Here is a 16247-nt window from a genome sequence, read left to right on the forward strand (position 1 = left end):
TTCCTTTCTCCTGCCTCCAAAAGGGTAATTAAAAGAATACGAAACCTATCTTTATGTAAACTGGCAAACCCACACACACTTGTAGGCTTCGGAAGATAAGAACTTGGTGCTGACAGAAAGCTTCACCGTTCAAAATCATGGAAAATCTTCCTTGCCTAGGGCATCCATCACTTTTAGAGTGGAAATCACAGGCAAGCCACCTTCCTGCTAAACAAATAAGAAAGTCAGCTTGTCCCAACTCATTGTTCTATACCTGAATGTAGAAAAAATGAAATACTGGCTTTTAACATCAAGATAAGATGTGAAAAATCAAATCTCCTTAAAATTTTCACCTCTGTAGGTGTTATGCTGCTTCTAGCCTCTAGTTTATTTGGGTAGAGGAAACTTGGAAGCAGACTTCAGCACTGGATGAACAAGGTGCTTCAGCATAAAATCATGTTTGGAGCTAACTCTCTAAGCTCAGAAGATCTTAATTGGAAGAATTGTGTCACAAGACACATTTGTAACACTGGTTGCAAATGGTGGGTGGCAAATGAAAGCAAATGCTCTCTATTTCAGGGGCTGGCTGTGCAGACTGGTGTTCAAGTGTCCAGCTCAAGCTCACAGCCAGCTGGTAGCTGGCTTTCACTATTGTCATGCCTCACACATCACACAAGTCATCTTCTCTGCTATGCAGGTTTATTGTACGTCTTTTAATGCTGCAGAATTATTTCCAGAAGGGAGGCTCAAGCCCAGAAGCCATGTAGGAAGACATGGTATTAATTAGAAAAAAAGTACCTCTGGCCTGGTGTTCTGTTTCTGCAGTAGTCACAATCCTCTATTAATTCAAAAGTAATACAATTACTTTTATAGAATAACCTCCTTTTCAAAATCCACCAGTAGAATTAGCTCCACAAACTCATTCTGAAGCCCTCCCATTACTACGCTATCTATGCACATCCAAATCAAGAATGCTACTAAGTTAAAGACTGTTCCTCATACAAATGAGTTTCACAGATCTTAGCATTTCACTATGTTTAGAAAAGAACTTCTACCAAAAAAAACTAAACATATACATTTAGGAAACAAAACCTAAAGAAAGTAATATTATTAAGGGCTTTTCAAATCCTCTTGTTACTGATTTTAAGCAGTGTTTGTTATATCTTCCCTATTCTGTTCATCTCTGTATATCTTTGTCCTTACAGAATTTTGCTGCATTTTAACAACACACTCTGAAATGTTTCCTGCTTTTTTAGCTTTTAGGAGAGGTGGTTTCTAGACACAGGTATTAATGTGAAGATGTGCTATTTATTTATTTATTTGAGTATTTCTGTAACAATTTTTTCTCTCTTCTGAAAAGTAGTTCTTCATAAATTGCTTGCTTTTAAAAATTTCACTGTATAAGGAATACTTTCAGTCAGCTCACTGCTAGTTCAAAAGCTCACTAAGCCCAGCACTTGTTGCATTTTTCAGTATGTTTTACTTTTATGTTACAACACTGCACTGCCCCTACCATCACAGTATCTTTTGAACATATCTTCCAGTGTATTCAGTTTTTTTTTATTTTTTGACCAATTCAAATATTGCGTCAAATAAAAAACTTCCTGCTTCACTGGTAGTCCTCTCCCATCTTCATCACTCCTGAATAGGATTTTAATATTTTCATGTTTCAATTATTTTTTGCAACTCATCCTCTATTTCTCCACCTACTCACTTTTCTGAATCATTTATCTATGAGATTTTATCATAAGAGATTAAAACTCCAAATAACCTACTTTTTAAACCATTCTCTTTTGAGAAGTAGTTTTCTTCACTAATTTTGCTTGCTTGTCTTTGTATTCTAAAATATTTTGTTTCATTTTCCTGTACTGAAAAAAGTGTGGATCTGTGTTGCCCTGCATGATTCTTCCTTCAGCTATAGCAGGAAAAAAAGCAGCTACCCTCTAATCCTCTAGCATAGTGAGCAGTTTAAATCAAACACTGTGTATCTATGTTAGAAGTTCAACCACTCAGTCCTAAAATACTTTGGAATTCCTTCACGTACAGTATTCCATTGTAAATACTTTTCTTCCTTTAATAGATCTCCTTGATCCAGTACATTCCCAACTGAAATTTTAAATCCTTGACAGTCCTTAATTTTCCTTAAATGGAAGCATTACTCTTAATATAATCTATCAAAAAAGACAGTTTATCATTTTCAATACTTTGATCCTCTAAAGTCATTATTATTCAATTCGCAGATCATCAACTCACAGTTTTTGCTTTGTTGGTTTTAATGCAGGTATTCTTTAGTAAATACAGAATCCACAGAGAATACAAAAATGAATCTCTAATTTACATCTATATTCAAATTTTTATTTTGATACAATTTTGTCACTGTTATTAGGGATTTTCTGCTTCAAAGGAAGCATTATTTATTTTTAAGTGTTTTGTGTTAAGAAAGTGGAGGAAATAATTAACCTAAATATGAGTCTGGGCTTCCAAAATAAATCAGTTTGTGTTTTGCAATCCATAACATTCCATACATTTTTAATTTTCCAGCTGCAACGAATTATGTATTCACCTAACAAAGCAAAATGTCATTCTAGCAGGTTGGTCATATTTTATGTGTCCTTGGACATAGAATGGACCCACAGGTTTGTGTGGACACATCAGGGTTTTCTTTGGTCCAAAGGAGTTGCAGCAGCTCAGCTTGCAGTTGTGTTTTGGGGCAAAAGGAAGAACAACCAGTGTGAAAATAGTGAGTTATGTTCAAAACTGTTGCTCACAGCAGGGAAAAAACAATTGCTGGTTTTCCAGTTCCTGGTGACTGGCCACATGTGCAGATCACAGATCATAGTACTATGGTGTAAACCCAAAATTACTCATTCAACATGGCTTCCTTAAGTTGTTGCTGGTTTCCAAGTAAAATTAAATGAAATTACCAGATACCAGAGTCCTGTAAACTACAGCTTGCCATTGAAATTCTGCCTGTTATTATGGCACTCTATAACTTTACCTGGTTGATATTCCCTATGAAAAAGTATAGAGTTAGTTTGCAGCATCAAAAAGATTCAGGAGTTCAGAAGAATCACCAAGAAAATCTTTGTTTTTAAGGAGACATCATCCAGAAGAATTCTGTCCAGTGTTTTTACTCCACATTTTGGTATTGAGGCCTCAGATACAAAGTGGCAGTTTTGCATTCTTTGCTTTTCATCTGCATTGTTTACTATCTAGAGCAAATTAGACAAATCACTCATCATTTTCAGAGCAGGTGACAAGGGAGACTGAGAGAGGTTTATTAATATTTGTTTGTAGAGAGATGTTATTTGGATTAACTTTTATCTTCCAATTTAAATAGGATTAAAAGGATTAACTTCAATAATGGAGGCATACAGCACAATATAAATACCTATGCTTCTTTTAATTAATAGGTTTGGATATGAACATAAGATACATCAAATTATTCCAGAATAGTCCATAATTACATTATTTTAAATAATAGAAAAGAAACTCATGAGTCATTAATAAGAAGATGACTTTGGAAAAAGGCAAACTCATTCAGCAAATTTAATGTTTTACAAGTCATATTTTCTATTTATATGTAGAGTTAATAACATCTATTATGAAGTCTTCAACTTAGAAGCCTGTGTTTGCTGAGAAAAGTACTTTAACAGATACTTAATTACATGGTGTGAGACTCCTCTTGGCTATATCAAGAGGGAGGAAGTAATTTTTGTTTTAATGAAATGTTCTGAAGGAAAGAAAAAACTTTAGTTAAATACCCCACAAGTTTCAAGCTGTAGAAAAAGCATTTGGATTTCAGTTTTTTCTTCCTCACATACACCAGCATAAAAATGACTTAAATTATGTTACATGTACCATATTATGCAAGATGACTGCACAATTTTTGTCTTCTTTATTCTTCGCTTCAGGTTTTTTTTATAATGGAAAGAGTAATGGCATCCTGAAAACATGCTGGAGGGAGGAACAGGTTCATTTTAGGCAATCTCTAAAATGCTCTTACAGCAATTTTGTTAAACAAAGCAAATGTAAGAAGAATATAGGAATCTGAGATAAGGATGTAAGATGGACATACCCATCTGTATTTTACTTTTTGTTAAAAAGTTGACATGGCTCCCCATAAAGCATGTTGAGAACAGGAGAAATAATACAAGCTCTAGACAAATCATATTGCAGGCTGTTTGTCATTTCTAGCAGTCCTTTGCCAGAGGATCACTTTGAGATGGTAGACAACTATATTAAATAACTTATAAGAGTAAAACCCACTAAAAAAGTGCATTTGGTTTACCATAGCACGACTTTCCTCCACTGATTCACCACATCATCTTTCTTTTACTTTATATCAGCTTAATTATCCTAAGAGATGCTGGAATAAGAAGCCTACTGTGAGTTAAGTGGGAGCAGCAGCGATATAAATTTTTTACACCATCCAAACCATCTGTTTCAATTCTGCTCAGGCAACACCAGGGGATCAAGAGAAGGATTAGTCCATTCTTCATGTCCTCCTATCTTCTGAAATTTCAAAGTTGTCACTTAGTGTTAGCTGTGGAGGAAGCACATGGTGTGGTGGATTGTACAGTAGTAAATGCATCAGCATCATGAGAAGATTTCGTGAAACAACCAGAACAGATGAAAAAAAAAATTCAATCACTACGATTCTATGCTGGTTTTGAACCACTGAGCTAGAAAAAGAAGGAACCAGTTTCCTTAACTATCCCCTTTTAACATCCATTTTTCCCTTTTTTGTCTGTATTTTTATTATGAAGAATAGCTCAGTTTAAAAATGTGATGACTACAGCTGCCAATAAAATAAGGAGCTGTAGGAGTTGTGAGGAGCTGGCTTACATTTTCTTTCTTCTTCCACCACTACTTTTTTCTCAACTCACGTGCTGTGCAGCTCTTCATAAGGACCTTGACAAAATCATAGAATGGTTTGAGTGGGAAAGGATCTTATGGGTCATCCAGTTTCAAACCCCTTGCCATGGGCAGGGACACCTTTCACTACAACAGGTTGCTCAGGGCTCCATCCTGCCTGGCCTTGAGCATTTCCAGGGATGCAGCTGTTCTCAAGTGGATACCAGGGGTTGTCCCAACTCAGGTGCAGCACCCTGCACGTGGTCTTGTTATACCTCATGAGATTTTCACTACTTGAGCTTTTCCAGATCAGGAGACCCAAATGCTCACATATGGCAGCAACAGCTGCTGAGGGGAACCACAGGCTTCCCCAGTCTGGGCAGAGGGCATGTGCATCCAGCTCTCACATCCCTCCTGTACAGTGCCAACCTTGGCCCTGCCTGTGGCACTCACCTCCCATGCCAGAGTCCACCCTTGAGGCATTGCAGACGTTCAGTCTCTCCAAAGAGGGGCAGCAGCTCACACAAACCAACCTGAATCTGCCCACAGACCAGCAGCTGTGGCCATCGGAAGTTATTAATATGTATCAAATAGCAACTTCTTGGCTGCCTCAACACATTTCTCATTTCACTATTCAGCAGCTGACCTTTTATTGAGTTTTTTAAAAAATAAACCAAGTCTTAACATAAGAAAGAGGCAAACAAATTAAACTGTGTGCTCAATTTAATCCTCTTCCTTACTTCTGGGTCATTTTGGATTCGTTGCTTTCAGTTGGATCTTGAGAAAAATTTCTTGCAAAGCAATTTATGTAGCCATCTCAGTGTTTTTTGTTGTTGTTCTGTGAGATTTTAAATGGTTTTAAATTAAGATTATCCACTTTAAATTCATAGGAGTGGATTGCTGAATGTAATCAAATGCTATAGCTATTCAATGCCATGTGTGTATGCAACAGTGTGCAATTAATTTCAGTAAGAGTTCATTAGCTGTTGAGTCTTCATTTGAAGCACAGCACTCAGTAAAACGTTGTAGAAAAATTCAAGAGTGTGTGGGCAAGCACAGATGCTCACATGCACACACATTCTTGCATTCAAACATGCAGAGTGTCCATTTTGCATTTCTGGTATTTCATTGACTCTCAGATCACACTGCCATGCATTTTTGCATTAAGTAATACATACTTTTTGAAATTCATTGGATTCAGGTAAAAGAAGTTTATTTTAAAATTATAAGCAAATGGTTTTGGCATTCCCATTTCCTTTAAACATAGACTAAAAAGTGGATAGTGTATGGGGGGAAAATTCTCTGCTGGAAAATATACCTCCTATGATTTTGCCGAGTTTTAACCCAGAGGGAATTTCTAGCCCTAAGTTATAAATTCCAGAAAATAGGGGCCTATAATAGAAACACTGACAGAACCTTAACTATAGCATTGCTAAAGGCAACACTGCAATAAAATGGAATGACCTGTGAGATAAAATGTTTAATCTTTTGAGTGAGATGTGGCCTAATAACTCAGAAGCAGAGATGGGGGAGGATTCAGGCTCTTCCTTGCAGCCTCTTATATGCCCTTTATGAAATTCACTGTCACTCTCAGCTGGTTTTCCCTTTCAGGCTGAATTTTTTTTCACTCCATAACCAAATGGACTAGAAGGGTCATAAAGAACCAATTTATGGTCCCTAACTTTTCAGCAAAAACTATTTTTCAGAATGTAAATTAATGGCAACAGAAGCGGAAGGATCAGGAAAAACACCTTTGCACATTACACAAATAATAGAGAGAGAGAAATGGAAGGTACAGATGTGGATTTGTGTTTCTCTACTATTTCCCAGTAGTGCCTTCCCAAGAGAGAAATCTGCATTTGCAGCTTTCTTTATTTCAATGTAAACAGTTCTGTGAAACTTTCTTCTCAAGATCTAACTTTTGTTTTTGTGCTATTTTTATATCACAGGGAGGGCACATAAAACCCCTGCACATTAAAAGACTTTTGAATTACATGATTAACATTAATTTTATATGACATATTTGCCTGTGCTAGTAAGTGGAACTGGGCATAATGACTTAGGAGGTCTTTTCAAATGCTATGTTTCATCAAATAAAGAAAGATGTAATCAATAGGCCTGTAGTGATCTCTGTCTGGTCAAAAATCTCAAATTAGTTAGAATTTTGCTTATTCAAACAGTGCCCTAGACCAGGATAATGGAATGCTGCCAACATTACACTGGTAGATTTAGATTTAAATTTTTTTGCTGTTCTAAAAGTAGGTAAAAAAGACCTACTCCATCTTGATTGCTTCTAATTCATAGAATGCTTCTATCTGAAGAAGCAAGGTCATAGGAAAGTAAATTCTTTGAAAGTTTGTGGGCAATTTTTCAGCTGTGTACATAAGGAATCATTATTATAATCATGATTCCATCCCATTAAGAACAGCTGGAATTATATATGTAATTCCTTGCATACCACTCAGAAAATTTATCCATAGCCTGTAGTCACTTCTGTTCCCCAAACTTCCCTCCGGCTAAAATCACTATGAAGAACATCTGGGCTGTGTTCTTTGGGGATTTCTATTTTATTCTATCAATATTTTCCCTTGTTTTAACAAATGAAAATTGTAATTAGACATTCCCATACTAGGTATATAGGAACATCCATTGCAGATGATGCTCCCAGGAAAAACTGGTTTGTGAATCTCCTGTACTGGCCATTATTATAGCTGTCATTTCTGATTCAGTAGCATTGTGCACCTGTCAGTCATAGCTAAATGAGGCACTACATATTGAGGATGCTTTTGGTTGCTCTCCCAATGCTTACATGTTGCTGGATTGCACTGGACTCCACAGGGGTGGCTTACAAACTCACAAGATATTTAACCATCCAAATGCTTCCAAATATTTAAAGCAAAAAAACAACCAAACAAAGACAATAAAAACAAAAAAATCACACAGCTGTATCTGTAAATGGGGAATAGAGTGAGGCTAAAGGAGTTAAAAACTAAGATTACACTCATGATTTTGTATTACTACAAGAATAAATTTATTTTAAAAAATAACAAAGAGAATTGAAAAAATGGAGGATTCATAAGTAGTCAATTTGCAGGTGTATATATATATATATATATATATATATATGTTAAAATACATTTTCTTTATCTGAGCCCCTTTACTGTAAATGCCCTGTAATTAACTCTGGAGATTGCTTTACTACTATTATACTAATTTCTTCTGCTACTTGGCTAGAAGGCCCTAGAGAAGGCTCTACCAGACAGAATGTCAGTGGAAGGAGCCCAATGTTTACCCTTTGCTCACTCAGAAAAACAGAATTGGGTCTTATTATACACAAGAAAAGGTAAAATTTTAGCTGTCTGAAAAGGATTTTTTTTTCTAAAGGGGACAGACACATTGCAGCTGAATGTATGCTAACATTTGCCATTCCCTCAAATTTGAGTAAAATAGTTTCCAGTGTTGGAATTATGATTTAAAAAGATGTAGAAGGACCTATTTTGGTCAGTATTCTGTGTTTTCTTGCTTTGTATACTTAAAAATAAAATAATGCCAAAAGCCAGTTCTAATTAATGTCAATGTTTTTATTTCTCAGTTATGTAGACCAGCATGCTATTCATCTGTGAAGATCTGATTGGAAGTGATTTCTGATTTTACCTGATGCAAAGAAAAAAATACATAATTTATTTCCTTTCAGATTACAGCTTTCAGATCAGTTGTTGCTTTGCCTCATTTTCAAATTTAAAAAAAATGTACATTCTGAAATTATGATTTTAAAGGATTTAAAAATTATATTTAGAATTTTATCACAGTTGACTTTGGAATAAAATTTAATCATGTTAAAACAAGACAGTTTGCACTGATGGACATCTAATAAAAAAATTCACTCTTCTCTGGAATAAGATTCTTTTCAACCAATCAATGTTGAGTTATCGTACTTGAACCTCAAAGTTCACCTCCAATCTGATATGCAATCTGAATTCTCTCAAAGTGTTGCACAATAAAGTACAACATGCATACATATTGGTGTTATGTGGAAAGAGATTATCAATATTGACTTCTACATCTAGTGACATTTTATTTTATGTGCATGACTCTAAAATGAATATGGAAAAATACCGAACTATGGAAATAGATCATAACCATAGCAGTCACAGCAGAAAATCTTGTAACTGTATTTTGTAAAATTCCTCTGTTCAGCAAAGAGCTTGTGCAAGTGCAGCTCTATATATTCTCTACTTCAGAAAGCAGTTTTTTATTAAGATTACATAGAATCTTCTGAAATGAACAGTGTATGTGTGTTTGTATACACACATTTGTGTGCTATGCAGGTTTTTGTATGAGCTTGGCATATTGCTTGTGGCAAGCTGCTGAAACATGAATAAAGACAGCAGGAAAAAGGCAATGCACATCCTGCTGGTAATCTAGGGAAGGGATTGCTGCACACTTACCTTGTGCCAAATCTCGTGGTTCACCCAGAAACTCCCAAGATAATTTCTCAGCTCCTAGATTTTCATGTTGAATTATCTCTCTTGTTTGCTAAATGAACCTGCTTCTTATTTTATTTAAACCACATGAGGTAGGTGTATTTGACTTCCTAGTAGGGAATGAAATATTTAAGTAATTTTAGTATGCACAGCTGTGAAAAGGTGAAGTATATTTTGTGAACATAATTCGGGGGTAATTTTAAATGGCATACCTTTTCCTCCAACTCCTTTCCACAGCCTGAAGCTGGAAACATAAAGTGTAGCTCATGTGCTCTTTACAATTTACTCCTGAGAAACACTGACCACAAAAGTCAGTAAACATTCATCATGAGCTTTAGGCTACTTTCCTTGGATTTGGCCTCAGGCTAAGCTGAGGGCTAAAAACATTTCATGAGGGGGTTACAGTTTTAAGAAAAATAAATATAGTGCTAGTTACTCAGCTTGGTCTCATGCTGTAAAAATTCCTTCTCCCAATAAATACACAAGATTTTATGTTATCCATCCACCACTTTAAAACTGATACTGTGGTTTTAAATCACCAATATGCTAATCAACAGAGCTGTTGTGACCTACTTACCACATATTTCTGCCAGAGCTTCCCATAACATGTCACATTGAATCCTCTCTTAGAAGTACAAACCAAATCTACTTCAACCCATTTAGCACAAAGATTCTGGGGAAGGAAAAAAAAAAAAAAAAGGTGGGGGCCGGGGCGGGGGGGGTGGTAAGAGGAGCACAACAAAGCAAAAAAAAGCTGGGTCAAATTCTCTTGTTTATCCTGGGCCTCTGTGACATGAAGCCATGTTTGCCACCATCTACTGTCATAAGTAATGACATGATTTCTCATGAAAAGGGCTACATATCGAGAGGACAAAGCCCCCATCTAATACAATTTCCTGTGTTGCAGAGCAAAGTTGGAAGATTCCTCACTAAATGGCCGGCTGCCTTAGTGCAGTTACTGATCTCTTTCAGCTAAACAATGCTTGTAATAAAAGGACTGATGTTTTAAAAACATCATCTTGAAATTTTTGTTTAGTTAAAAAAAACCCTATCTAAGTAAGGTCTCTTTTACTTGAATGAAAAAAAATCAGAAAGAATGATGTGAAAATATATCCTTTTAACTTCTTGAGATTTTAATAACGTGTCCATAAAGTATTTTATTTGTTCTGGGGGGAGTTTAGCATTGCTTTTTTATTTTTAAGTCTAATATATTTTGTTTTCATAATATATTAATAATATAGGAAAATTATGTCATACATATAATTGATCAATATTTATGTATACATTGATCAATAATTCTTTTACTGTTAATATTAATTTAGACAGTAACATCAGTACACTGAACTTACATCAGAAGGAAAATGAGCTAAAATAAATGATAAAACCAAATCTTGCATCAGATCACCCAACTGATGTTGTTGGGGACCCTCACACTGTTCTGCTTTAAATCACTATCTAGGACATTAGAGATGTCTAGGATGGAATACTACTATTCTAGATGAAGTGAAAAAATAAGTTTCTATCTGTAAGGAAGATCTCCTAGACCATTTTTACAGGACATGTCTTTAAACCTGCTTCCCTAGACAAATTCTAGCCTGGAGAGGTACAGCCTCCTTTCCTGAGGTCTGAGTTTCCACTGCACTCATATAAGTGCACAGTAGAATGTACTTAGACACAATTTCATAGAATTGGAAATGCTGTTATTGGGTGAACACTGCAAAAGAATATCTGAAAATACTAATTGCAGCTTCAAGCTCACTGTGTCTTGAAAAAGAGAACTAACTGATGCACAGTTACTCTCCAAGTAATTTCTTGTTCTGGTCCTGATGGTCAGCCCCAATGTTGTGGGGTCAAATACTGTTTTCCACTGCAGATATATGACTTCTAATGAAAAGAGAGTTTTACTTAGGCAGCCAAAAGCAGAACTTGTCTCTCTGTCTCAAATTGAGTGCTTTAAACTACACTGCAATAATCACAGATGCTCTGCTCTTGGCACAATGAGAAAAGCTTGATACAGATTCACAAAATAGCTCCATTAAGTAAAGACGCCATCAGTCTTTATTACCACTATTATCATAAAGCAAATTTCACCTAACACAATATTGAATTAAACCTACAAAAAGAATGAGAAGGAAGCTATGAATTAATATAAAATGACTAACAACAGAGGCCCAGGGAGTTTAAACCCTTATCAACACCAAAGCAAAGACAGGAATCAAAAACGTAGAGCGCCATGGTAATTTGTTCCTGTGTTGACTAGAGCAGCAAAAGTAACAGTCTATCATGTCAGCATCTGCTAGTGAGTTTAAATGCCTGTAAGCATAGTTTATAGCTGACATTTGTTCAAAGTAGCTTTTTTCAAGGAGATAGTTTAATACTTTAACTTTGCCCTCCCAACTCTATTTAATTTCACAGGTTGTGTCCAACTTCATCAGACTTCTTTCCCCTCTCCTTAAAAGATAAAACAGTACGGTATGTTACTTTCAAAAACTCTAGTTATTTTTAGAGTTAAATAAAATTGCTGTTTTTTTAGGACCAGTTTTTTCACTCCAGTGGTCATTATCACGAGATAATGTCCCATGTAGCCTAAAAGGATGTTCCAGGATTTTCTGAACTATGGGATATGGCTTGTCTGTCTTGCCCCATTTTCTGATAAGAAAGTACCATGCCTTATATATGTTTTCATGGGGAATGGAAGATCCTTTGCAAGTGGAAGCAACACAAAATAATTTGTGAAACACTGCCTTAAAATTGTGTCATTTGCAGTTGCCATTAAAGAATTTCAGTTAATGAAAGTAAGTCATTGTAAGAATACAAGTCTCCCCTCCCCTCAAGACTCAGAATACTAAATAACACTTGTATTTATTTTTTTAAATTCATTTATTTAAAACAGAGAAAAGTAACTAACTTTTTCCCTGTAAACAAAAAAAAATCTCACTTGCATATTCCAATACCTTGCCTAGGAGCAAACCTCAGAAGAAAAAGAAGCCATATTCTACTCCAGTTCTTCCTAGGAATCCTACCTTTTCTTCTTCTGTATCTCTGAAAGTTACTATAATGGTAGCATAACCAAAAGAAGCAATCTTGACTATTTTAAATTTTGTTTTCTACTTACAGCACAAATGATGTGCTAACATCTTAGAAGTGTTAGTCTTCCATCACAGGAAACTTTCAAGAAGAGGAAAAAATATAGTTTGGCCTGAACATCTCAGAATATAATCCACTGTTCTATATCAGCTCCCGTTTCCAGTTACACCCTGGCTGCATGCTAACCAAGACACAATTATTTAAACAGGTCTTATTGCTGAATTTCCACTCATGAAAAATAAGGTGAAGCAAATTTTCAAGTGGTGGTAATTAATGGATGAAGTGTAAATGGTGCAAAGTTTATTTATGCTAGCTGAGGCTGCAAGGGCCTGAGGAACAGTACTTGCTTTGCAGAGTCCAGTAGCTGATTGGAAATTTTCTGACATGAAGTCTGGACAAATTCAAACAGAGGGACAGTGAAGAACATACCCGTGGGATCTATCACACATTCTATATTTTGAATGGTGCACCTAGGCATACCAAAGCTCACACAGACAGGGTTCCTGAGTCTGTGTATGTGATAGAGTACCATTACTCTCATGAGAAAACAGCTCTAATGATACCTAGATTGCTCAGAGTCTTACTAGACATATGGTATAAAATAATGTCTCTGAGCCTTGGGATATGATTTTAATCATTCCTACCTCCATTACTAAGAACGAACCCTGGCAATCTTCCTTTCAAGATGAACAAATATCACAGGGAATATACTAAATGCCAGACAAATAGCCTTAGCTTAAAACCCTGCCAGATGAGTATGTTGACTTTTATGGATCTGAAATGCATTTTAAATCCACAGCACCATATTACAATGTCATGAAGGTAACCATGGATTGGGACCACATAAGTAGTATTACCACTATGTCCTGTGAACACTAAAGCTGCCAAGACTGACTGAGATAGACAAGTAAAGGATTGCATAGTCTTAAAATACTATATTGAAACGCTTTACGGTACTGTCCAAAATTCAGATCTTTAGTAGAAAAAACAATGAGATTAAAGAAAAAAATGTTGAGATATTCTCCTCAGGTAATAAATTACAAACACAAATGTCTATTTATAGAACAAAAATGCTATAGGGATGCAAATCTCGACCTTCACTTGCTTAACTGAATTTGGATATTCCAGTGGCTTATTTTCATTTCCTCTTTTTTTTTTTTTTTTTTAATGAAAAAGGCAGATAGAAGGGCAAAGCAAAAACAACCTTTATCCAAACCTTTGGAAATTATACAGTTTTAGTCATGTCTCTTAAGATAAAGTAAACATCTTAAGTGGCAGGTGTGAAAGTCTTGATCAGAGTTAGTGTACCATCCTGAAATTTATGAAAAAAAGACATTTTTTTACATCCCATAAAAAACTCAGTCCTGATATCTGAACTTCATATTTTGCAATCAAATAATTAACCTAATAAACTCTGATATAAATAAAGAAGCATCATCAAAGTACCATTTTATAAAGCATCAGCTGGGTCATACTTGGTATGGAGAGCAAGAATACATTTGATATGCTGGATTATCATAGCCCTAGGACAACCCTGTTATGTAGAGCGCTTTCACTACAGGTAATCTAGGCCAAGACAGTGAAAGATTCTGTCCGAAATCTGTGGCAGCCCCTTTGGCAAAGTCAATCCAGAGCTGCAGATCCTGGAAACCTGCCATGCTGGCTTTGGTTAAACCACAACACCTGCAAAACCTGACAGGCAAACTCTGTAAAATCTAGATACATTATTAAACTAAACTCTAAACTGTTCTCTGGCTTTTAAATCAAACACCATGGTGTTTGGTTTTGAAACCAAACTCCCTCTCTTCTGCCACAATAATCTCTCATCCATCACAATGCCCAGCACACTCTCTGTTCCCTGGCCTGATGTGATTCCTGAACCTTGCCCAGATCCTGACTAGGAAACTTCAGTTTTCTTGGACTAAAACCATGTCAGGGATCTTGTCTACATTTAAACAGTCTAAATGATTGCTAAATAATATCCAAACACACATCCCAGCCTTGTTTAATCAATAGGTATGCGGAAGGCTGTAGCCACAGAGACATGGGTTTCCAAAGCCGTAAGTCAGAGCTCTACAGGCTTCCATGCTTCTTGATAGGAGATATCAGGAAAAGTGCCAACAGGAAAGTCAAGAGTGTCTGGGTAACCTGAGTGCTAAGTGTGCCCCAAGAGCTCAGACTTTTGACTCAGAACATCATGGGATGAAATGTGACTTATGGACTACCACCCTTGCCTGTGCTGCACACTCCAAGGGGGTCCGAGAGGCCTAGCTTGGCTGTTCTTACTTCTCACCACATTTTGGCTCCTAGCAGTAGACACACAAATTCAGTTCACCAGTTGTCAATATATTAGCTTCTACTCTTTTTTTTTTAATCTTTTTTTTTGGTCAGAAAATATTAAACCAAACCAAACAGTCCACAAACAAAACAGTAAAGCATCATTTCCTTGCATATTCTGTTGCTAGCTCAATTCTTAGGACGAAATATGTTTGTTTCTCCTGATTGAAACTGAATGTGTGAAACGTTAATCATGAAAAATAAAACTTTTTCAAAAGACTGATGCAAGTCTGGGAAGCTAGCAAGAACACAGTTTTAAAGAAGGATGCTAATATTAGCCAGATGGCCACAACGAGAAATTTGGACCTGTGTCTGGGTGTGAAGAATAGCTTTATTTAAAGTCAGATCTCTTATAAAGAAAGAATGCACCTCTGTTCAGTGATGGATCCAAACTTCACATCCCCCTCAGTGGAACAGGGGGGAGAAGCAAAAGTGAAACTTCTAGTTTGAGATAAGTTAAATAATTGAAATGAAAAAAATTATAATAACAGTAAAGAGAGATAACATTCAAGAAAAACAACTTATCAAGTGATGCACAATGTAAATGCTCACACCTGCTGACCAATGGCAAACCCTGATTGATTTATTACTAATTTCCATGCACCAGTGCTTTAAATAAACAACTTCCATTGAGTATAAAAATTGTCCTAAGGTTTTGAAGGAGATCTCAGCTTTTGGGAAGAAGTTTGGACAGACTGCAGTTCCATGGTACCTGTCAATCAAAGGGGCTGACACCTCTATTTTAGAAACCCTTCAACATTTTCACTGTCCAATTATAACAAGGAACTGAAGCTGTTGTCTGTGAGTGATTTGTGACAAATAACTGCTGTGTTCTTTGGTTGTGACAATTGTTATTTTTAGGGCTAAAGGAAGGAAGAGAAGGCGTTGCAGTTATTTTAAGACAGATTTAGTTTAAACAGTCAAGCTGTAGTTGTATATGGATAATCCATTTGGCAGGTCTGAAAATAGCAAGGTCACACTAACCAGATATTTTTAATTAATGTACTTTAATACAAAGAGCAGAAATTTATGGACAACCCCATTCTTTGAAGAATGAAGGGGTCATTCAAAGAATGCGTGCATATGTGTGCACACACTTTTTTTAAGATGTTCCCAGAATGGACCAGGATTGTAGCATAGCCTTGAGAAATTTGAAAAATGTGTGTTTTGTTAGTCAAGATTAATAGACTGTTTTGAGATATTTACACCAAGGTACTGTGACACTTGATGTTGAATTTTCCTCCTTTAGGGATGCTAAAAACTAGGAGGAACAGAGGTGTGGTTTTTTTTTTTTTAATAAAGGAGCTCTTTTACTTTCATGTATCAGCCCAGCTGCAGAAATTCCTCACTATGGCCTTTCAAGGAAGATTTTACAGGAAGAAATGTCAGGTGTTCTAAGAATGATACTTTTTTGATTCCTTTATCCAGGCAAAAAAATTAAAACCATTACCAAATTTTGAAGTAAACAAAGATGGGAAAACCAAGCAGTCTCTCTGAAAGAAA

Source organism: Zonotrichia leucophrys, chromosome 5, assembly GCF_028769735.1.
Source record: "Zonotrichia leucophrys gambelii isolate GWCS_2022_RI chromosome 5, RI_Zleu_2.0, whole genome shotgun sequence".
Classification (NCBI taxonomy): domain Eukaryota; kingdom Metazoa; phylum Chordata; class Aves; order Passeriformes; family Passerellidae; genus Zonotrichia; species Zonotrichia leucophrys.